The sequence below is a fragment of the Adiantum capillus-veneris genome, chromosome 6 (assembly GCF_014529385.1).
Source record: "Adiantum capillus-veneris isolate H3 chromosome 6, ASM1452938v2, whole genome shotgun sequence".
NCBI lineage: Eukaryota > Viridiplantae > Streptophyta > Polypodiopsida > Polypodiales > Pteridaceae > Adiantum > Adiantum capillus-veneris.
In genome coordinates this window covers 85,113,289-85,129,672 of record NC_140936.1, presented here as the reverse complement: position 1 = coordinate 85,129,672, position 16,384 = coordinate 85,113,289, and positions in this window count along the sequence as shown.

Below are 16,384 nucleotides of genomic sequence, written 5' to 3'. Positions count from 1 at the left end.
TGTTCCACAGAATATTACCAATTCCATCAACAGGAGATCCAAAGATGCCTTCCATTGGATCTTTCTCTGCAATTACATGGAGAAAAGAAACAAAATGGTCAAGAAATGAATCTACAATCAGCTTCATATCATAAGGTATAAAAACATCGATTACCTGTACCAACATGCTCATCCATGTTTGCCTTTCCAGGTGCTAGCAACTTCAAAGCATTTTTTAAAGGTTCCTCACATCCATGAAATAGACACTGGCCGGTAGACTTACAGGCAGTTACAAAACAAAGTGGGTGATACGGATGTTGACACCGGAGCATGTAGACACCGGTAACAATAGTCTGCATGATAGACATCCCACAAGCAACACAATCACCTAATTGCACACAGCTATTGTCCGATCCCAAATGAATAGGTGGCCTGACAGGAAGGATAGGCATTCTTGACTTGAACAAATTAATAATCATTTCCACAAATCGAAGATGCCCTGTCACCACTTCTACTTCCCATAACAAAGTGTCATGTTGACCCTGTAAAAAAATAGCACTACGTACTTTATAAAACAGTATAAGTGTTTGTGCATTACTTTCAAGAGTCTTCATCACTTTATGTGGTACCACTTAAGAGTGTTATATAAACACATTTAAGTGGTCTTTTACCATATAAAATGGTCTCTAACCATTTTTTTTCTAATTAGAGTTTAACCACTTTTAAGTAATATCAAATACTACTAGATGAATCAATCAAGCTTACATACATGTAATTGTGCTGTCTCTTCACCTAGGTTATCGAGATTGTGCACTTCAATATCAAGTCCCATGTATTTGAGAGCCTCCTTTCTGATTTGAATGAAGGTCTCAAGCTTTGCCATTGCTTCCTCGTTTGGTACAAGCCCAGCCTTATGCAACTTGAGTTCCTCCATATCCTTGTTCAGTCTCTCTATGATCTTGGTGGCGCCTCACATCAAACCAACCTGCTCATCTCTCTTTGTCTTTGATTGATCTAAAGCAATTTTTATTGCTTTGAGACATTTCTACTTCTCTTTTAACGTTTCACAGTATTATCCTTCATGTTAGAAATAGCTGCTACATCAGCCGTTGACGCAGGAAATGTAGTCAAGGAAACATTTGACATTCCAAATGTTCCCATCGAGCCAAAGGCCCACTTCTTTAGAAATTCCTCCTTAGCCTGCCCTGAAAATTGATGTCCACCTGAGTATGTCTGCTAGTCAAAGCCTATGCCAGTACTGTCAGTGTAATTAGGCATATTTTCTGCATTAAATTTCCACTCGCTTCCAAGACATGGACTGTTTGTGGACCTCCATTTCTCCAATTTCCTATTTAAAGTTTTCTGTTGGCGTAACATTTTGATAACACCTTCAGCGTACACAGCCCATGCAACTAAACCTTCAGAATCTTCAGTGCCTTTGCACTTCTGCCACGTAAATCCATGTGCAAAATGCACGCCTACCTCGTTGTTTGGGGGAGCTCCCTGATATACTTTGTGGTATAGCAAGAGACATTCTTCATATATTTCAAGCCTCAACCCCTTTAAATGCATCTTCTCCTTTTGGTGGCGCTTGTAAAGCCATATCCTAAGCCACTCCTCATCTGAGAAATCATCATCACATAGGAGCTTCGGATCTTGGCCAACCAAGCATAGCCCATATTCGATATGAAAATCTTCCTTGGTGAAGCAAAATTTTGTTTGAGTGGGTAAGGCCACTCGTGGTACTGTCCACCTCCCTGTAAAAACATATATGAATGCATTTTAGTATGTAATGAGCCATAATTAAACTTGTTTTATCAACAAGAAGAAGTGGTTGAAATGATTTCTGCACCATTCTCAGTGGTACTGCAAAAATTTTAAGTGGTGGTGTACCACTAAATGGTTCTCAACCACTTAAAACTGGTTAGGTAACACTAAAAAGTCCTGCTACACCACTATTTGTTGGTGATACATCACCTTTTGGTGTTTCTTCACCACTTTAAAGTGGTGCTCCAGCACATAAACGTGGGCTGAACCACTGTTCAGTTGTGCTACACCGATGTGAATTGTTGTACACAACTTAAAACTGGTGCTACACTCCTAAAAAGTGGTGCTACACCAATAGAATGTGGTATCTCCTTGTAAAGCTTCATCACTTAAAAGCACTTAACCACCACTTTTAGCAAAGATGCAGAACTAAAGATTATTGCACTTTTGTAAAGCATCACTAAAAAGTGGTTCTACAGCACTGAAAGTGGTTGACCATCACGGACCACCACTTAAATGTGATTTGAACCACAAAAAGTGGTGAACACCACTTTATTGGTGTTTACCACTTTATACCAAATAACGTTCAGGTTAAGAAGCACCACTTTTCAATGGTTCTACACACTTTTAAGGTACCGAATAACGTTCTAGTTATAGTGGTGCTTCTTAACTAGAACGTTATTCGGTACCTTAAAAGTGTGTAGAACCATTGAAAAGTGGTGCACCATTGTGATGCTTCGCTTAAAAGTGATGCTTCACCACAAAATAGTTAGGGTTTTTCACTGGAAAGTGATGCACCCATTGTATCACCAGTTTTTACTAGAGCCTTACCTCTTTTTAGTGTTGCCCAGCACTTTAAAGTGGTCTAGTATCACATTTAAGAGATGGTGCACCATATTAGCATAACTATGTAGTGATGCAACCATGGTTTCTGCCCAACTTTAAAGGGTGCTGCAGGTGCACCACTTCAACACAGCCTATCAGTGGTGTTGTACCCATAAAAAGTGGGGTTCACCCACTTGATATTTACTAGTGGTGTGCACACTACTTTTTCCTGCTAAAGCAACACTTTAATTGAATCCATGGGGGAAATACCTGCATCTAACCTGCTGAACATTTTGCTTCTTAGGTGTACCCTTGGGGGACTCGGAAGTTCTTTTTGTAGCATGCATGTGCAAAAAATTCAAAAATTTTACAAGACATAAAACCAATTTTAGAAATGCATGCATGATGCATCTAACCTGTTTTGATAGGCGACTCCTGCATAGAGCTCTTTCCCTTCCTAGGTGTACCCTTATCAGAGTCTGAAGGTCCTTTTGTAGCCTCGTTCTTCATCCTAACAAAATCACAAATGCCACATAGATACAACATCAATAGTTAAATGCATTCATGCTTGAACCTGCATGATGCATTCGTATAAGCATGCAAACACAGTTGATAAAATCTGCATTCATGCTTCAAGCTGCATGATGCTTCAAACTGGATGATGCATTTTTATAAAGCATTCACAAGGGTGATCAATTAGATGTGCACAATGCATATACATTCCAAAAATAAATTCTAAACTCACACATGCATCATTAATAGTTACAATCCACGATTATCTTGTCACACATTCTTTTTTTTTTCTTTTTTTTTTGCAATGCCCTCCCCAACAGAGGGTAGACCATATCGCCAGGGGTTGAACTTGGGTCCTTACAAACCCACCCATTCACTTTAACCACTAGGACAAGCCCCCTTTGGTTATCTTGCCACACATTCACAGACAAGCATACAGCGCTTCTACATATGTATGAAGCATGTTAAAACATGGATCAATGCTATCTGGAAATGCTACCTAGGAAAACGAGCCACATTCAAATTCAACCAACATTCGAGATAGAATGCTTCAAGCTACATGATGACACATACCTGTTGCTGTTGCAAGGGATATTTACTGAAGTTGATGACCAGCCCAGCAAAAAGTACTCCTCCTGAATTTGCTTGATGTTGTTGTGATGTTGCTGCTTGTTGCTTCGGCTAGCAGAGAAACGCAAAGGAGGGAGGAAAGAGGGAATCAGAAACCTGAATGGCACGGGTGAGACAGAGAGAGGGGGGAGGAACGAGTGAGACAGAGAGGGAGGGACGAGACTCGAGAGAATATTTGCATTAAATGATTGAAAGTACCTTGAGGTGATCATTAACCACTAAGCGCTTTCACTTAGTACACGTCAAATTAACCCTTTTTTCCCATAAATTTTGAATTTAATCCCACTGTTTCAAACACCTAAACCACCCATTTTCTCAATCCCAAAAACCATATACTATATAGTGGCAAAAGCGGTCCACCTATACATGCTTTCACCCATAAATACAAGTCTATTTTGCATTACATCTCTCTTGTTTATAGTGAGCTTGTGATGGCTTAGCAAATACTCAAGATCGTATTTATGAGTCCAAGTTAATTGATCTTAGAACCTAATTCACTTGATTGATAACATATCCACACACACTCACTTGTGTGTAGTATGTTTCTCTTCCATCCACCATAGCTAGCATGATCCCATTCCCATTAGACACGTTGTCGAAAAATTTGCCGTCTTGCCAGGAAAGCACCAGGATTTTAGATGTGAGAGTTTGTGAGAGAACTCCAAAAACTATATAAAAGAGTTAAACCATAGATGCCATGAAGTTTAGGGTTTGGAAGGAAGTACAAACAAAGAAGCCCTACTCTTTCTCTCTTGTACTCACACACACAAAGAAATAACACAAAAGCGAATATCAAAACAACACAAAGATGAAAACATCAAGGCTATGGTCATATTGTATCATGGGTAATATGAAAGGGTTAATAGATGAGTTAACGGTGTTCAATCTTTGCCGACCAAACATTGTGTTCTTTGGAATTGTAATTTTGTGCTTACCATAATATATATGTTTTGTCTAGTGATTGGGATTAATTGTGTGTACAAATCCTCTTGTTTCATAGCAAAAAGAAAAGTTATAGTCTATAAGGGGTAGTATGATGGGATCCGGTGAAAGAATTATTTCATTGAGCCTTTCTGGACCAAAGAGAAACACTATACGTTGTTGAAAGTGTATTTTACGACTAATCCATACGTTAATTCTAATAGATCGCATAGAGTGGAAGCGATAGAAACTCACATCATTTGGATTATTCATCTAGGATAGTATGTGAGAAATGTAGATATGAGAGAAGTGAAGAGATAAGAAGTTTCCCGCTAGCCCTATTCTTGCTCGTAGACAATAAGGATATTGCGGGGAGAGATGACATGTATCAAGGAGACCCTAGAATTTGTAGAGAGAATGAATTTCTAGAGTGAAAGAGATAGGTCTAGTTAGAGAGGGAGATGAAATTAGAGATATGTGTTGGATTAGAGATGAAAAAGAAAACAAGAAGAAATCAACAAAATATCAAAGTAGAACACATCTTACTTGACAAACCCTTTGGGAGTTATTCACCATTTTTTACAAGATAGATTACAAGATTGGCTAGTCTTCCTCTAGGAGTAAGTGTAGGCTTAGGCTTATGTTTATGACTAAGTACAATTATGCAAGATTGGCTAGTCTTCCTCTAGGAGTAAGTGTAGGCTTAGGCTTATGTTTATGACTAAGTACAATTATGCATTACTACTCTCACTCCCTCATGAAATCATCATATGAATGGCTTGAATGGTTTTCAAGGAAGAAGAGGTCCCCTTTTATAGGTGAAGGGAACCCCCAACGGTTTACACAAGAAGGAGAAGAGCCAGTGTGAACACGAACTGGCAAGGTTTGAAATGAGTTATCCCTGCATGATATGGACAGACTGGGGTCCCGTATTTTGATCATATCTCCTCAACCGTGGCTCCAAATAAAGAAAAACAAAATGGGAGCAAAAATTCAGCTCATTAGCTATGACTCCCATTTTATATACTTTTTCCAATTCGGATTGGAACCTTGTGTAAAACAATCATTTTGGTAGCAAAAGTCTTCTTGTGGTCCCCTTAGCCTAGACTTTTATTTTATTTCAATGGACACCACAAGCCATATGAAATCATGACATTGCTCCTTGACAATTTTTGTGATCGTGCTTGCAATAATGCATTAAAATAGGTGTCCCACTAGGATTTGATTTCTTCCTAGTAGCTATTAAAAAAATATATAAGAAATATATGAAAATACATAGAATATATATATATTGGAAGTTACCCTAGATATAGGATCTAGCTAGGGTGTGAGATAATAATGAGATAGTTGAAAGAAAGAATCAATGTTTTTTGTCCCAAGTTACAGAGACGGAGCTATTGACGCTTTTTCCCATAGTACTTTCTAATGGTAAAGTAAGAATATGTTACCCTTGAGATAAATAATAGGATGAGATAAAAAGATTATTATTATACTTAGATATGCATATGTACATTATAAGAAATATACTTATGTATCTAAAAAGTTACAAAATAGATCTTGTAGCATTCATTCCCACTATGTACGTGTCACAGTCCGACATCCACCCCCTCTAAACCTGCACATCCTCCGGTATGTGCCACATTTTCTCTTTGTAAGATCAGCTCTCTTGTACATCTTCCTTGCTTTCTTCTTCACTGCATGATTCCAAAGCTTCATCTTCACCTATTTTTTGCTCTTCCTCCTCATCAACAGCTTTTGGATCATTGTCTCCTCTTCTCTTAGACATTTTGATCGTTTTTCTTACAATGGGAATATTTACTTCTATACCATCTAGTTTAGACAAGCTGTAAGTAGCATTTTCATGCACATGATTTACAACATACGGTCCAAACCATCTTTTTGAGAACTTATGCATGACTGTGTGCTGGTTATCAAGGCTACTATCATACACTAAAACCCAGTCACCTTTGTCAATTGCTTTGCTCCTCAGCTGATGTCTCTTATCAAAGTAGTCCTTGTTTTTCAACCTTGCATTTTTGAGTCGTTCTTTTGCAGCCTCAATGTCTCCAGGTCTTCTCTCTAGTTGCCGTATGCGCAATGCAAGGAGACCTTCCCTACTAAGCCCCTCTTGCCAAGGTAGTACATTCCATGTGGGAATTGTATCTTCAATTGGCATCACTGGCTTTAGACCATACATTAGCTCCGCATACATATAGCCAGTTACTGAGCTAGGTGTTGTACAATCAGCCCATAAATCATAAGGTAACAGTTTTGGCCACTCACCAACTCTTCCTTCACAAGCCTTGGCCAAAGCTTTGATGATAGAAGGATGCCCTCTTTCACTCTTTCCATTGCCTTATGGGTTGTAAGCTGTAGTAAGATCCTAAATTCTTGTTCAAACCAATCATCTTGTTTTGCTAGAGTACTCAAATAGCTTCCAATAAGAAGCCAATCACCTTCATAAAGCTCTTTCAAGAACAATTCAAGTGGATTAGTCATGCAGACATTGTTACCTTTAACATGAAAGATAGAATAGAACTTTGTGCCTACATCATCTCCCTCGTCAATCATCTATGACTCATCTTCATACCTTGCTCTTGATAGCATATCTACCACTGTATTGTCTTTACTCGCAATGTGCTTAAACTCGGTATTTAATGACTTAATGTAGGCAGTCCACCAGAACATAGCAATGTCTGGCAGTGAGCAGCTTGTAATCATCCCAAGAAGTGGAAGACAATATGTTTTTACAACCACACATGCACCAATTAGGTACTCTTTCACAGTTGTAACCATATCCCATAACTCTCTCTTTATCTGTGGATAGTTTCTTTGGTGAGCACTCAGTACCTTTGCTCCAAATCTGACCACATACCTGTGTCCTTCTTCATTATCTTGCCCTATTGTCCATCCAATTTCTGTAGGACTGGTGTCTACTGTCACAGTTACTGGCCTTTGACACACATAGTCTACCTTTCTCAAAGTTGGTGCTGACTAGAGCAACTCCTTTAGCTTTTTCATAGCTTTTACATGTGCTTCTGTCCATTAAACTTTTGATTCTTTCTAAGCAATTGATAAAGAGGATCATTTACATGTGCATAATGTGGAATCCAAATAACATAAAAGACACATGCTCCCAGAAACCTTCTAACCTCAGTGATGCTAGTGCATGTTTCTTTCATTCTTTGCATGGCATCTACCTTTGTTGGACAAGGTTTCCTACCATATGGCCTGCACATGTGCCCCACAATGAGCACTTCATTGACACCAAACATAGACTTTTTTCTTGACAAAGTAAGATTCACTTCCTCCAACCTAGATAGAATTTTATCACAATCATTTATGTGATTTACCACAAACCTACGACATCCCCTGAGATCCAGAGCTTCATCTTTTTGAATTTATTCACATCCTTTGATAGGAAAATCATCAATGAAAGGCATTGTGATTTGAGGAATAAAGTCACATAAGACCTTATTCATCCCATTCGTCATATGTGCAACCGAGTTGGTTGCTCCTTGCGGCAAGGTACATATCCTTACCAAACCCAAAGGTGTCCTCATGGTTGTCAAGTCTCTGCTTTCAATTGCAAGTTGAAATTGATCACACCCTAAGTAGAGATCCCCCATTGAGTAGATTGCCCTCTCTGCAAACACCTCTGCAAACTCATCCACATTTGGTCTTGTACCTACATTTCTAATTGTCACCTTGTTCACTGGTTGCATATCTTGGATGAAGCGTAGAGCACCATTCTTCTTCGGAACTGTGAACCACCTATTTGAATATGGAGCACAAGAAGACTCCAAAATCCCCATTTTGATCTTTTCATTCAATAGCTCTACTAACTTGGGCAAATGAGCCTTTGAAACTGGAATAGGCCTTAGCTTCCAAGGCACATGAGGTATTGTAAAAACTACCATAGGAGCTACAATATAAGGATTAACACATCCTATCTCATGTGGCTCAAATGCAAAAGCCTTACCATGCTTTGAAAGCATTTCTTTAAAGCACTTTGTCTCCTCCTGTGTTAGAAACTCCGCGCCACCAACTTGCAACTCTTGAAAAGACTCCTTTGTGAAAGTGTGCCCAATCTTTTTAGGATTCCTCAAACTTGGTTGCAAAGCAGCTTGCTCAATATTTTCCCTATTTTTGGGTGGTAAGGGTGAAGCTACTGGTTTCACCTTCTTTGCTACACTCTTGTATTTAGTTTCAACATGGATTATGGGCCAACTGTTTGCTTGAAACATTGGTTTTCTTTAAAGGCTTCTATGACTTGATACATTTCCATAGAGCATACTTCCACAACTTCATTTTCAAGATGCAAACTAGACTCCATTATAGCATCAAGCTCACCCATAGTATCTACAAAAAAACCTTGTTCACACAAACCCAAAACATTTTTAGTAGGCTCTAGCAACCCACTCTCTTTCATGCCTATTTGTACATTATGTACATATTTCCTCTCACATCTCTTCAAATCTTCAAGTTTTGTAAAACGTATTGATCCATTCCTTGTTACCAAGGAGCCCCTTGAGAAAGTTTCACCTATTTTTGGATCAGGTGACACCTTTTTTTTTTCTGTACCACTGCAATCCTGCTTCACAATGGTACTTAGCCAAAACCCATCATTTCCCTGTGATCATGAAACTCTTTGCTCACCTTTAAAATAAGATGGTCTCTAAGGTTGTCATGATTTGTTTCATGGTTTACAAAAACTGTGAGAAATTGGACAGCACGTTTACCATTTTTGTTGCGTATCCTAGCATATGCTGAACCATCGTCCAATTACCTTTGTTTCCATTCAAACTACCACAATGTAGGGTTGTCCAAGGATGAGATGATATGAAGATGTGTCCTGTATAAAGAAGTTTTGTTCAACCTTTACATCACCTATTGTTAGCTTTACACTTGGACATGCTGCATACAATTCACTTGATGAATTGTTTGTCACTCTGACCATCCAACCATGTTTTGTGTCCATTGTCCATTTACATTTGTTGTAAAGATTTTTTGACATTATATTTATTTCAGAACCATGGTCAATTAAGGCAAAAAATAGTTCTTCAAGATCACCTACCTTGATCAATGTCTCTATAGTAGCTCGTGCCCAATGGCTTCTAGAATAGTGGCTCCTAGGAATACTTTGAGATTCTTCCCCATTATCAGCAAATTTCACTTGCCTTACATTCCAAGAAGACTGGTAGCATCCCACCATAGCTTCATCACCTTCTTTAGTATGCACTTGTACTCCTTGTGTCTTCACAGTATCGCCTTTAGCTTGTGGGCGAATAGACTCTCCAAGTGTTTACTTCTTTCTCTTGATGATGTTGATAATTTCTTCATGGAATTCATGCTTGGCTATGCCAAGCACCTCACCCAAAGTAAATCAACCTTGCTATTCAGAATCCTCTCCTCAAGAACTTTCTTCAAGTCTGTAGCAAGCTCAATGTTATATTGTAGTTTGTAAGCTGGTCCTTTTGGCTTACCTCTTGTTGGCTCCTTTTTCTTTCCTGTTGTACTAATTCCTCCATGGTCACTTCAGGTGAAGGTTCCTCTTGTGTTGCTGGTGCTCGTAAAGGTGTTGTATCATTCCTCCCTCCACTTCTTGTAGCTCTTTTTGAAGACCCTTCATCACCATTTTCACGCCTACGCTTGTCTTCTACAATTGCTTCATGTCTTTGGCAGTTTGTAATGTAGGCATGGATAGACATTGAATCCATTGGATCACTCCACCCTGTTTTGGGACGTATGCAATCACATGCTTCATGTAGAATCTCTTTTGTAAGCTTTCCTTTTTTAGCTAATTCCATGACATTTAGCCAAAGTCGACCATGATGATCAATCACCTCTTCATCACTAAGATGCTCAATTTTTACTCCATAAGTAGATGCCTCAACTGAAGAGGTGGCATGGTTAGTTGCCATATCTTCAACTAAGGTTTGTATTTCCCCCTTCCCAAAGTTAGTTCTCAAGGGTAGACCTGTCTCTCTTAAGTGGATTTTACCATCCTTAAAAAAGACAACATCTTTTGTCAAAGCATCACTAAAACTATCACAATCCCTTCTTACATGGTCTGTACTATCACACCAAATGCATCTATTAACAAACCCTTCTTTGGGTTGTTGTCTTTGCCTAGGAACTAGCCCTGATGGTTGGCCTTTTTCTTCAAGCTTTGCAAGGTTCACCTTCAAGTTGCGCATTCCCTTCACAAGCTCATCTAGCATGGACTCATCAAACTTAGTAGCTATAAAATTAGGCTTTACCATTTTGTCAGAAGTTGAGGTGGAAGAACTTGTAGTGTTTACCACCATCTTGTCCCTTCTTCTTTGTCCTTTGGCAAGTAGTGAGACAGCACCTTCAACTTCATTCTAGTTGGTCTTTAGTCCTTGCTCAGCATCTTTATCTTCAATAAGAAGCTCCAAATTTTCTTGAAACTTTTTACCTGCAGCTTGTATGAGAAAAGATTTGTCTTCTATGCATCTAGTGTGGCCCTTTCTGTCATGGTGAGTTGTGCATAACGCCGCTCAAATTCCCTAAGTAGCTCTGTTATTGATAGTCCTTGCTTTGGCTTGACTACCCATTCTAAGAATGTCCTTTTGGTCACTCTCTTAGAGTCCTCCATGAAATATTCCTCCCTTAAAGCTACTTTGAGTTCTTCACAGTTTCTCCCATGCCCATCTTTAATTCCCCTAACATGTTCCCTAATTTCTGGAGCAACAATTAGCTCAAAGCTTTGAATCATCTCACCTTCTGACACGCAATGCAGCTCCATCTCCTTCATATACTATGTAAGTACTTGGTTACATCTTTTCCATTGAACTGATCCATTCTGTTGACGACCGCTTGTATGGCCTTGGTTGTTGAAATCTCCCTTCTTTCAATGGCATGTTGTTCTTGCATGAACATTGCAAATGCTTGAAACATTTGCATTTTTGCTGGGTCAAAATGCATACCCTGTTGCTCAACATGATCACCCATAATTACCAAAAAACTCTCACCCTGGCAGTTTCACGTCGGGTTCACCAAAAATATGTCAAGAAATTTGCGGCCTTGTCAGGAAAGCACCGAGCTTTTGGCTGTGAGAGTTTGTGAGAGAACTCCAAAAACTATATGAAGGAGTTAAACCATAGATGCCATGAAGTTTAGGGTTTGGAAGGAAGTACAATCAAAGAAGCCCTGCTCTTTCTCTCTTGCACTCACACACACAAAGAAAGAATACAAAAGAGAATATCAAAACAACACAAAGATGAAAACATCAAGGCTATGGTCATATCGTATCAGGGGTAATATAAAAGGGTTAATAGATGAGTTAATGGCGTTCAATCTTTGCCGACCAAACAGCTACATGTTGCTCTTTGAAATTGTAATTTTGTGCTTACTAATATATATGTTTTTTCTAGTGATTGGGATTGATTGTGTGTACAAATCCTCTTGGTTCATAGCAAGATAACTACACTTACGTCAAAAGAAAATTTATAGTCTATAAGGGGTAGTATGATGGAATCTAGTGAAAGAAGTATTTCATTGAGCCTTTCTAGGCCAAAGAGAAACACTATACATTGCTGAAAATATATTTTACGGCTAATCCATACATTAATTCTAATAGATCGCACAGAGTGGAAGCGATAGAAATTCACATCATTTGGATTATTCATCTAGGATAGTATGTGAAAAATGTAGATATGAGAGAGGTGAAGAGATCAGAAGTTTCCCTCCCAAGCCCTATTCTTGCCCGTAGACAATAAGGATATTGCGAGGAGAGATGTTTCTGTAGCAAGGAGAACCTAGAATTTGTAGAGAGAATGAATTTCTAGAGTAAGAGAGATAGGTTTAGTTAGAGAGGGAGATGAAATTAGAGATATATGTTGGACTAGAGATGAAAAAGAAAACAAGAAGAAATCAACAAAATATCAAAGTAGAACACATCTTTCTTGACAAACCCTTTGGGAGTTATTCACCATTTTTTATGGAGAGAGAAGAAGAGGGAAGACTTCAAGCCTTGATTGATGCACCAAGTTCAAGTCCTTCTTTGATTAGAGCTTATATTTCAAGGATAGGTTACAAGATTGGCTAGTCTTTCTCTAGGAGTAAGTGTAGGCTTAGGCTTATGTTTATGGCTAAGTATAATTAAGCATTACTACTCTCACTCCCTCATGAAATCATCTCATATATGGCTTGAATGGTTTTCAAGGAAGAAGAGGTCCCCTTTTGTAGGTGAAGGGAACCCCCAAGGGTTTACACAAGAAGGAGAAGAGCCAGAGTGAACAGGAACTGGGAAAGTTTGAAATGAGTTATTTCTGCATAATGTGGGCAGACTACTGGGGTCCAGTATCTTGATCATATCTCCTCAACCGTGGCTCCAAATAAAGAAAAAAATAGGAGCAGAAAATTCATCTCATTAGCTACGACTCCCATTTTATATACTTTTCCAATTTGGATTGGAACCTTGTGTAGAAAAATCACCAATATAGGGTTTAAACTTTGGCAGCAATAGTCGTCTTGTGGTCCTGCATGACCACAAGAGCTATCATGCATGATGTGGGCAGACTGAGGTCCAGTATTTTGATCATATCTCCTCAACCATGGCTCCAAATAAAGAAAAACAAAATAGGAGCAGAAAATTCAGCTCATTAGCTACGACTCCCATTTTAAATACTTTTTCCAATTTGGATTGGAACAATGTGTAAAAAATCATCAAAATAGGGTACATTTTTGGCAGCAAAAGTCTTCTTGTGGTCCCCTTAGCTTAGACTTTTATTTGATTCCAATGGACACTTCATACAATATCATAGCATGAAATTGCTCCTTGAGAAATTTTTGTAATCATGCTTGCAATAATGCATTAAAATAGGTGTATCTTTGAGAATCATGCAAGCTAGCTTCCCAGAAGGATTTGATTCCTTCCTAGTAGCTATTAAAAAGAAATATAAGAAATGTATGAAAAATACATAGATTGTATATATATGTTGGAAGTTACCCTAGATATAGCATCTAGCTAGGGTGTGCGATAATAATCAAATAATAAAAAGAAAGAACCAATTCTTTTTGCCCCAAGTTAAAGAGGCGGAACTATTGACGCTTCTTCCCATAGTACTTTCTAATGGTAAAGTAAGAATATGTTACCCTTCATATAAATAATAGGATGAGATAGAAAGATTATTATTATAGTTAAATATGCATATGTAAATTATAAGAAATATACTTATGTATCTAAAAAGATGCAAGAAAGATCTTGTAGCATTCGTTCCCACTATGTACGTGTCATAGTGTCGGGGGATAAGTATGCGAAAGGTGAGCCGGGAAGGCACCGGGCCCCTAGCTGTGAGAGGTGCAGGGAAAAGAGTTGCAGCAGACACAATTAACAAGAACAAAGCTCAAAACAGACAGTTTATATTAAGCCTAATAAACAACAGCATCCCTGCTTAATCAAATGTTAATGGAAATTTTTATGCTCTTTACAAAGTTAGCCTGTCTCAATCCAGGTGATAATCAAGACGATCATTAGGAACTGCCTTGGACTAACTTCTGCCTTCAACTCCAATGGCCTTGGTTGGTCCAATTTAATTTAAGGGTGCCGGATTAATTCTAGATTGAATGGCTTAGGGTTGCTAGCTAATGAATAAGAGATTAGGCTTAGGGATCGTGATCATCAAATCTTATGCTTAGTTTAATTAGGGGCGACATTAGGCTTAACAAATGAGAGTTAAGGATTATGACTTGTGGGATTAAGAGGTTCAAGATCATGCTTGGTCAATGAAAGCTTAGTTTTGGCTTAAGAGATTAGGCTAAGCTCAATGAGATTAAGATTACCTTCGCTTAGGCTTGGCTTGGTTCAAGAGATTAGGCTTCGGCTTAGCTCCGTTCAAGAGATCAGGCTTAGTTATTCCTCCTCCGGAGAAAAGACGATCCGTCCCCCAAAGAAGAGAGCTTTCCAAAGAAAATGAGAGAGAAGTTAATGAAAAGAGGAGAGAGCTTAAGAGGGAGTCGTCCTCTTTTTATATAGGTTGCATGCTTCTTTTCTAAATTTGGCCTACCCATTAGCGATGTCGTTAATGGGTAGCCACCCTTATGACGTGGCAGGCGGGGTTTTGGACCTTCATGAAAGTCAGTGTGGCTAGTACCAAACCTATGCGCAAGGAGATTCCAAGCGTTTTTCATTTCTACGGCGAAGTCACCTGAGGCCCCCCTTGACTGGCATGAGCCCCTTCTTTCTTCTCTACGCCCTCGACTGCTGCTGCCCGCCATGGGTTTTTTCTTTCACACTATGTATAATGTGTTTTTTGTTTATAACGGCCGGGCGGCCAACCTACCTAATGGTGGACGGCCCTTTGCTCCTTATATTGGGCGCCATTGGTTTTGGTTTGGGTGGGCATTGAATTAGGCCCTTGGGCATCCAGTCTTTGGCTTTACAAGGCACCATATTTGATACACATTTTGGCCGAGGCAAGGTATCAAATTCAGGCATACATACCGGCCATGCAATGTTTTCCAACAAGTAAAAGACTTCATGTTCGGTACACATGTCGGCCAAGGCAATGCCAAGCACAACATCTCACTTAAGCAGTCCCTGTCAACAATCTCATCATGAATGTGCTTTCCTTTATCAAATGGCTTCAATCACACTGCAAGCTTCCAAAATACCCATATATGCCACTCTGATACAATATCGGGCAAGGCATTGGTAAGCATAACACCTTTCCCCTAGCAGCCTCGTCGAGCAACCTCATCATGAAATTTGTTGCTTCTACTGCGTTCCAAACCCTGGCTGCTGCTCAAAATTCCAAAATGGCACACCGATCGAGCGGATTGGACTGGTATGGAACCGGCCCCCGGTGAATCTTAAACGGTCAATAACTTGACAATCGTAAATCTAATCAGTGATCTGAAAAGACCGACGCGCTCCTCAGAGTGAGCACTTCAGGCCCGTACATTCATTTCAATTCTGTCACCTTAGCTGCAGTTGTACAATCCGGTACGGATATGCAATCGGCTTGAACTTTAAACTACCATAACTTCTTCACCGTAGCTCCAATCGATGAGTCGTAAAGACAGGCTAGTAGAGCACATCGATCACTGAAGTTCTAGGTCACAATATCCCATCTGTGTCCACTTCAAGCATAACACTTATTAGCATCATTAAGGCATGTTTTGGGCCTTTCAGCCGCATTTGACATACATTCAACATTAAACTTGGCTTGTTACCATGCCTTAATCACTATTCATTAAACATATTAGGTTCAAAAAAACTTGATGTGCATTTTTCTGGCATCTTTCTTAGCATGGGAGCGGAGCTGCACGACAACCACCCCCTCTGAACCTGCATAGCCTCCGGTCTGTGCCCATTGCACTTAATCAGCTTCATTAAAATCATCATCAGACATATCATCTGATGTATACATAACATGATCCTATGGAGGTGGATCTGAATGGGAATCTTCACAAACAATCTCACCTTATCGCTTCTTGAACGACTTGATCATTTTCCTTGCAATAGGCACCTTAAGCATAGTACCATCTAGTTCACATAGTTGATATGTCGCATTATCAAAAACATGTTGCACCACATATGGTTCAAACCACCGTTTAACCATTTTTCGCATAGCAAAGTATTGGTTCTCCAAGCTACTGTCATAGACAAGTACCCAGTCACCATCTTTGATAGCATGTGGTCGTAGTTTATGCTTTCAATCAAATGCTGCCTTATTCTTCAATCTTGCCTCCTTAAGCTTCTCTTTAGCATGTTCGATAT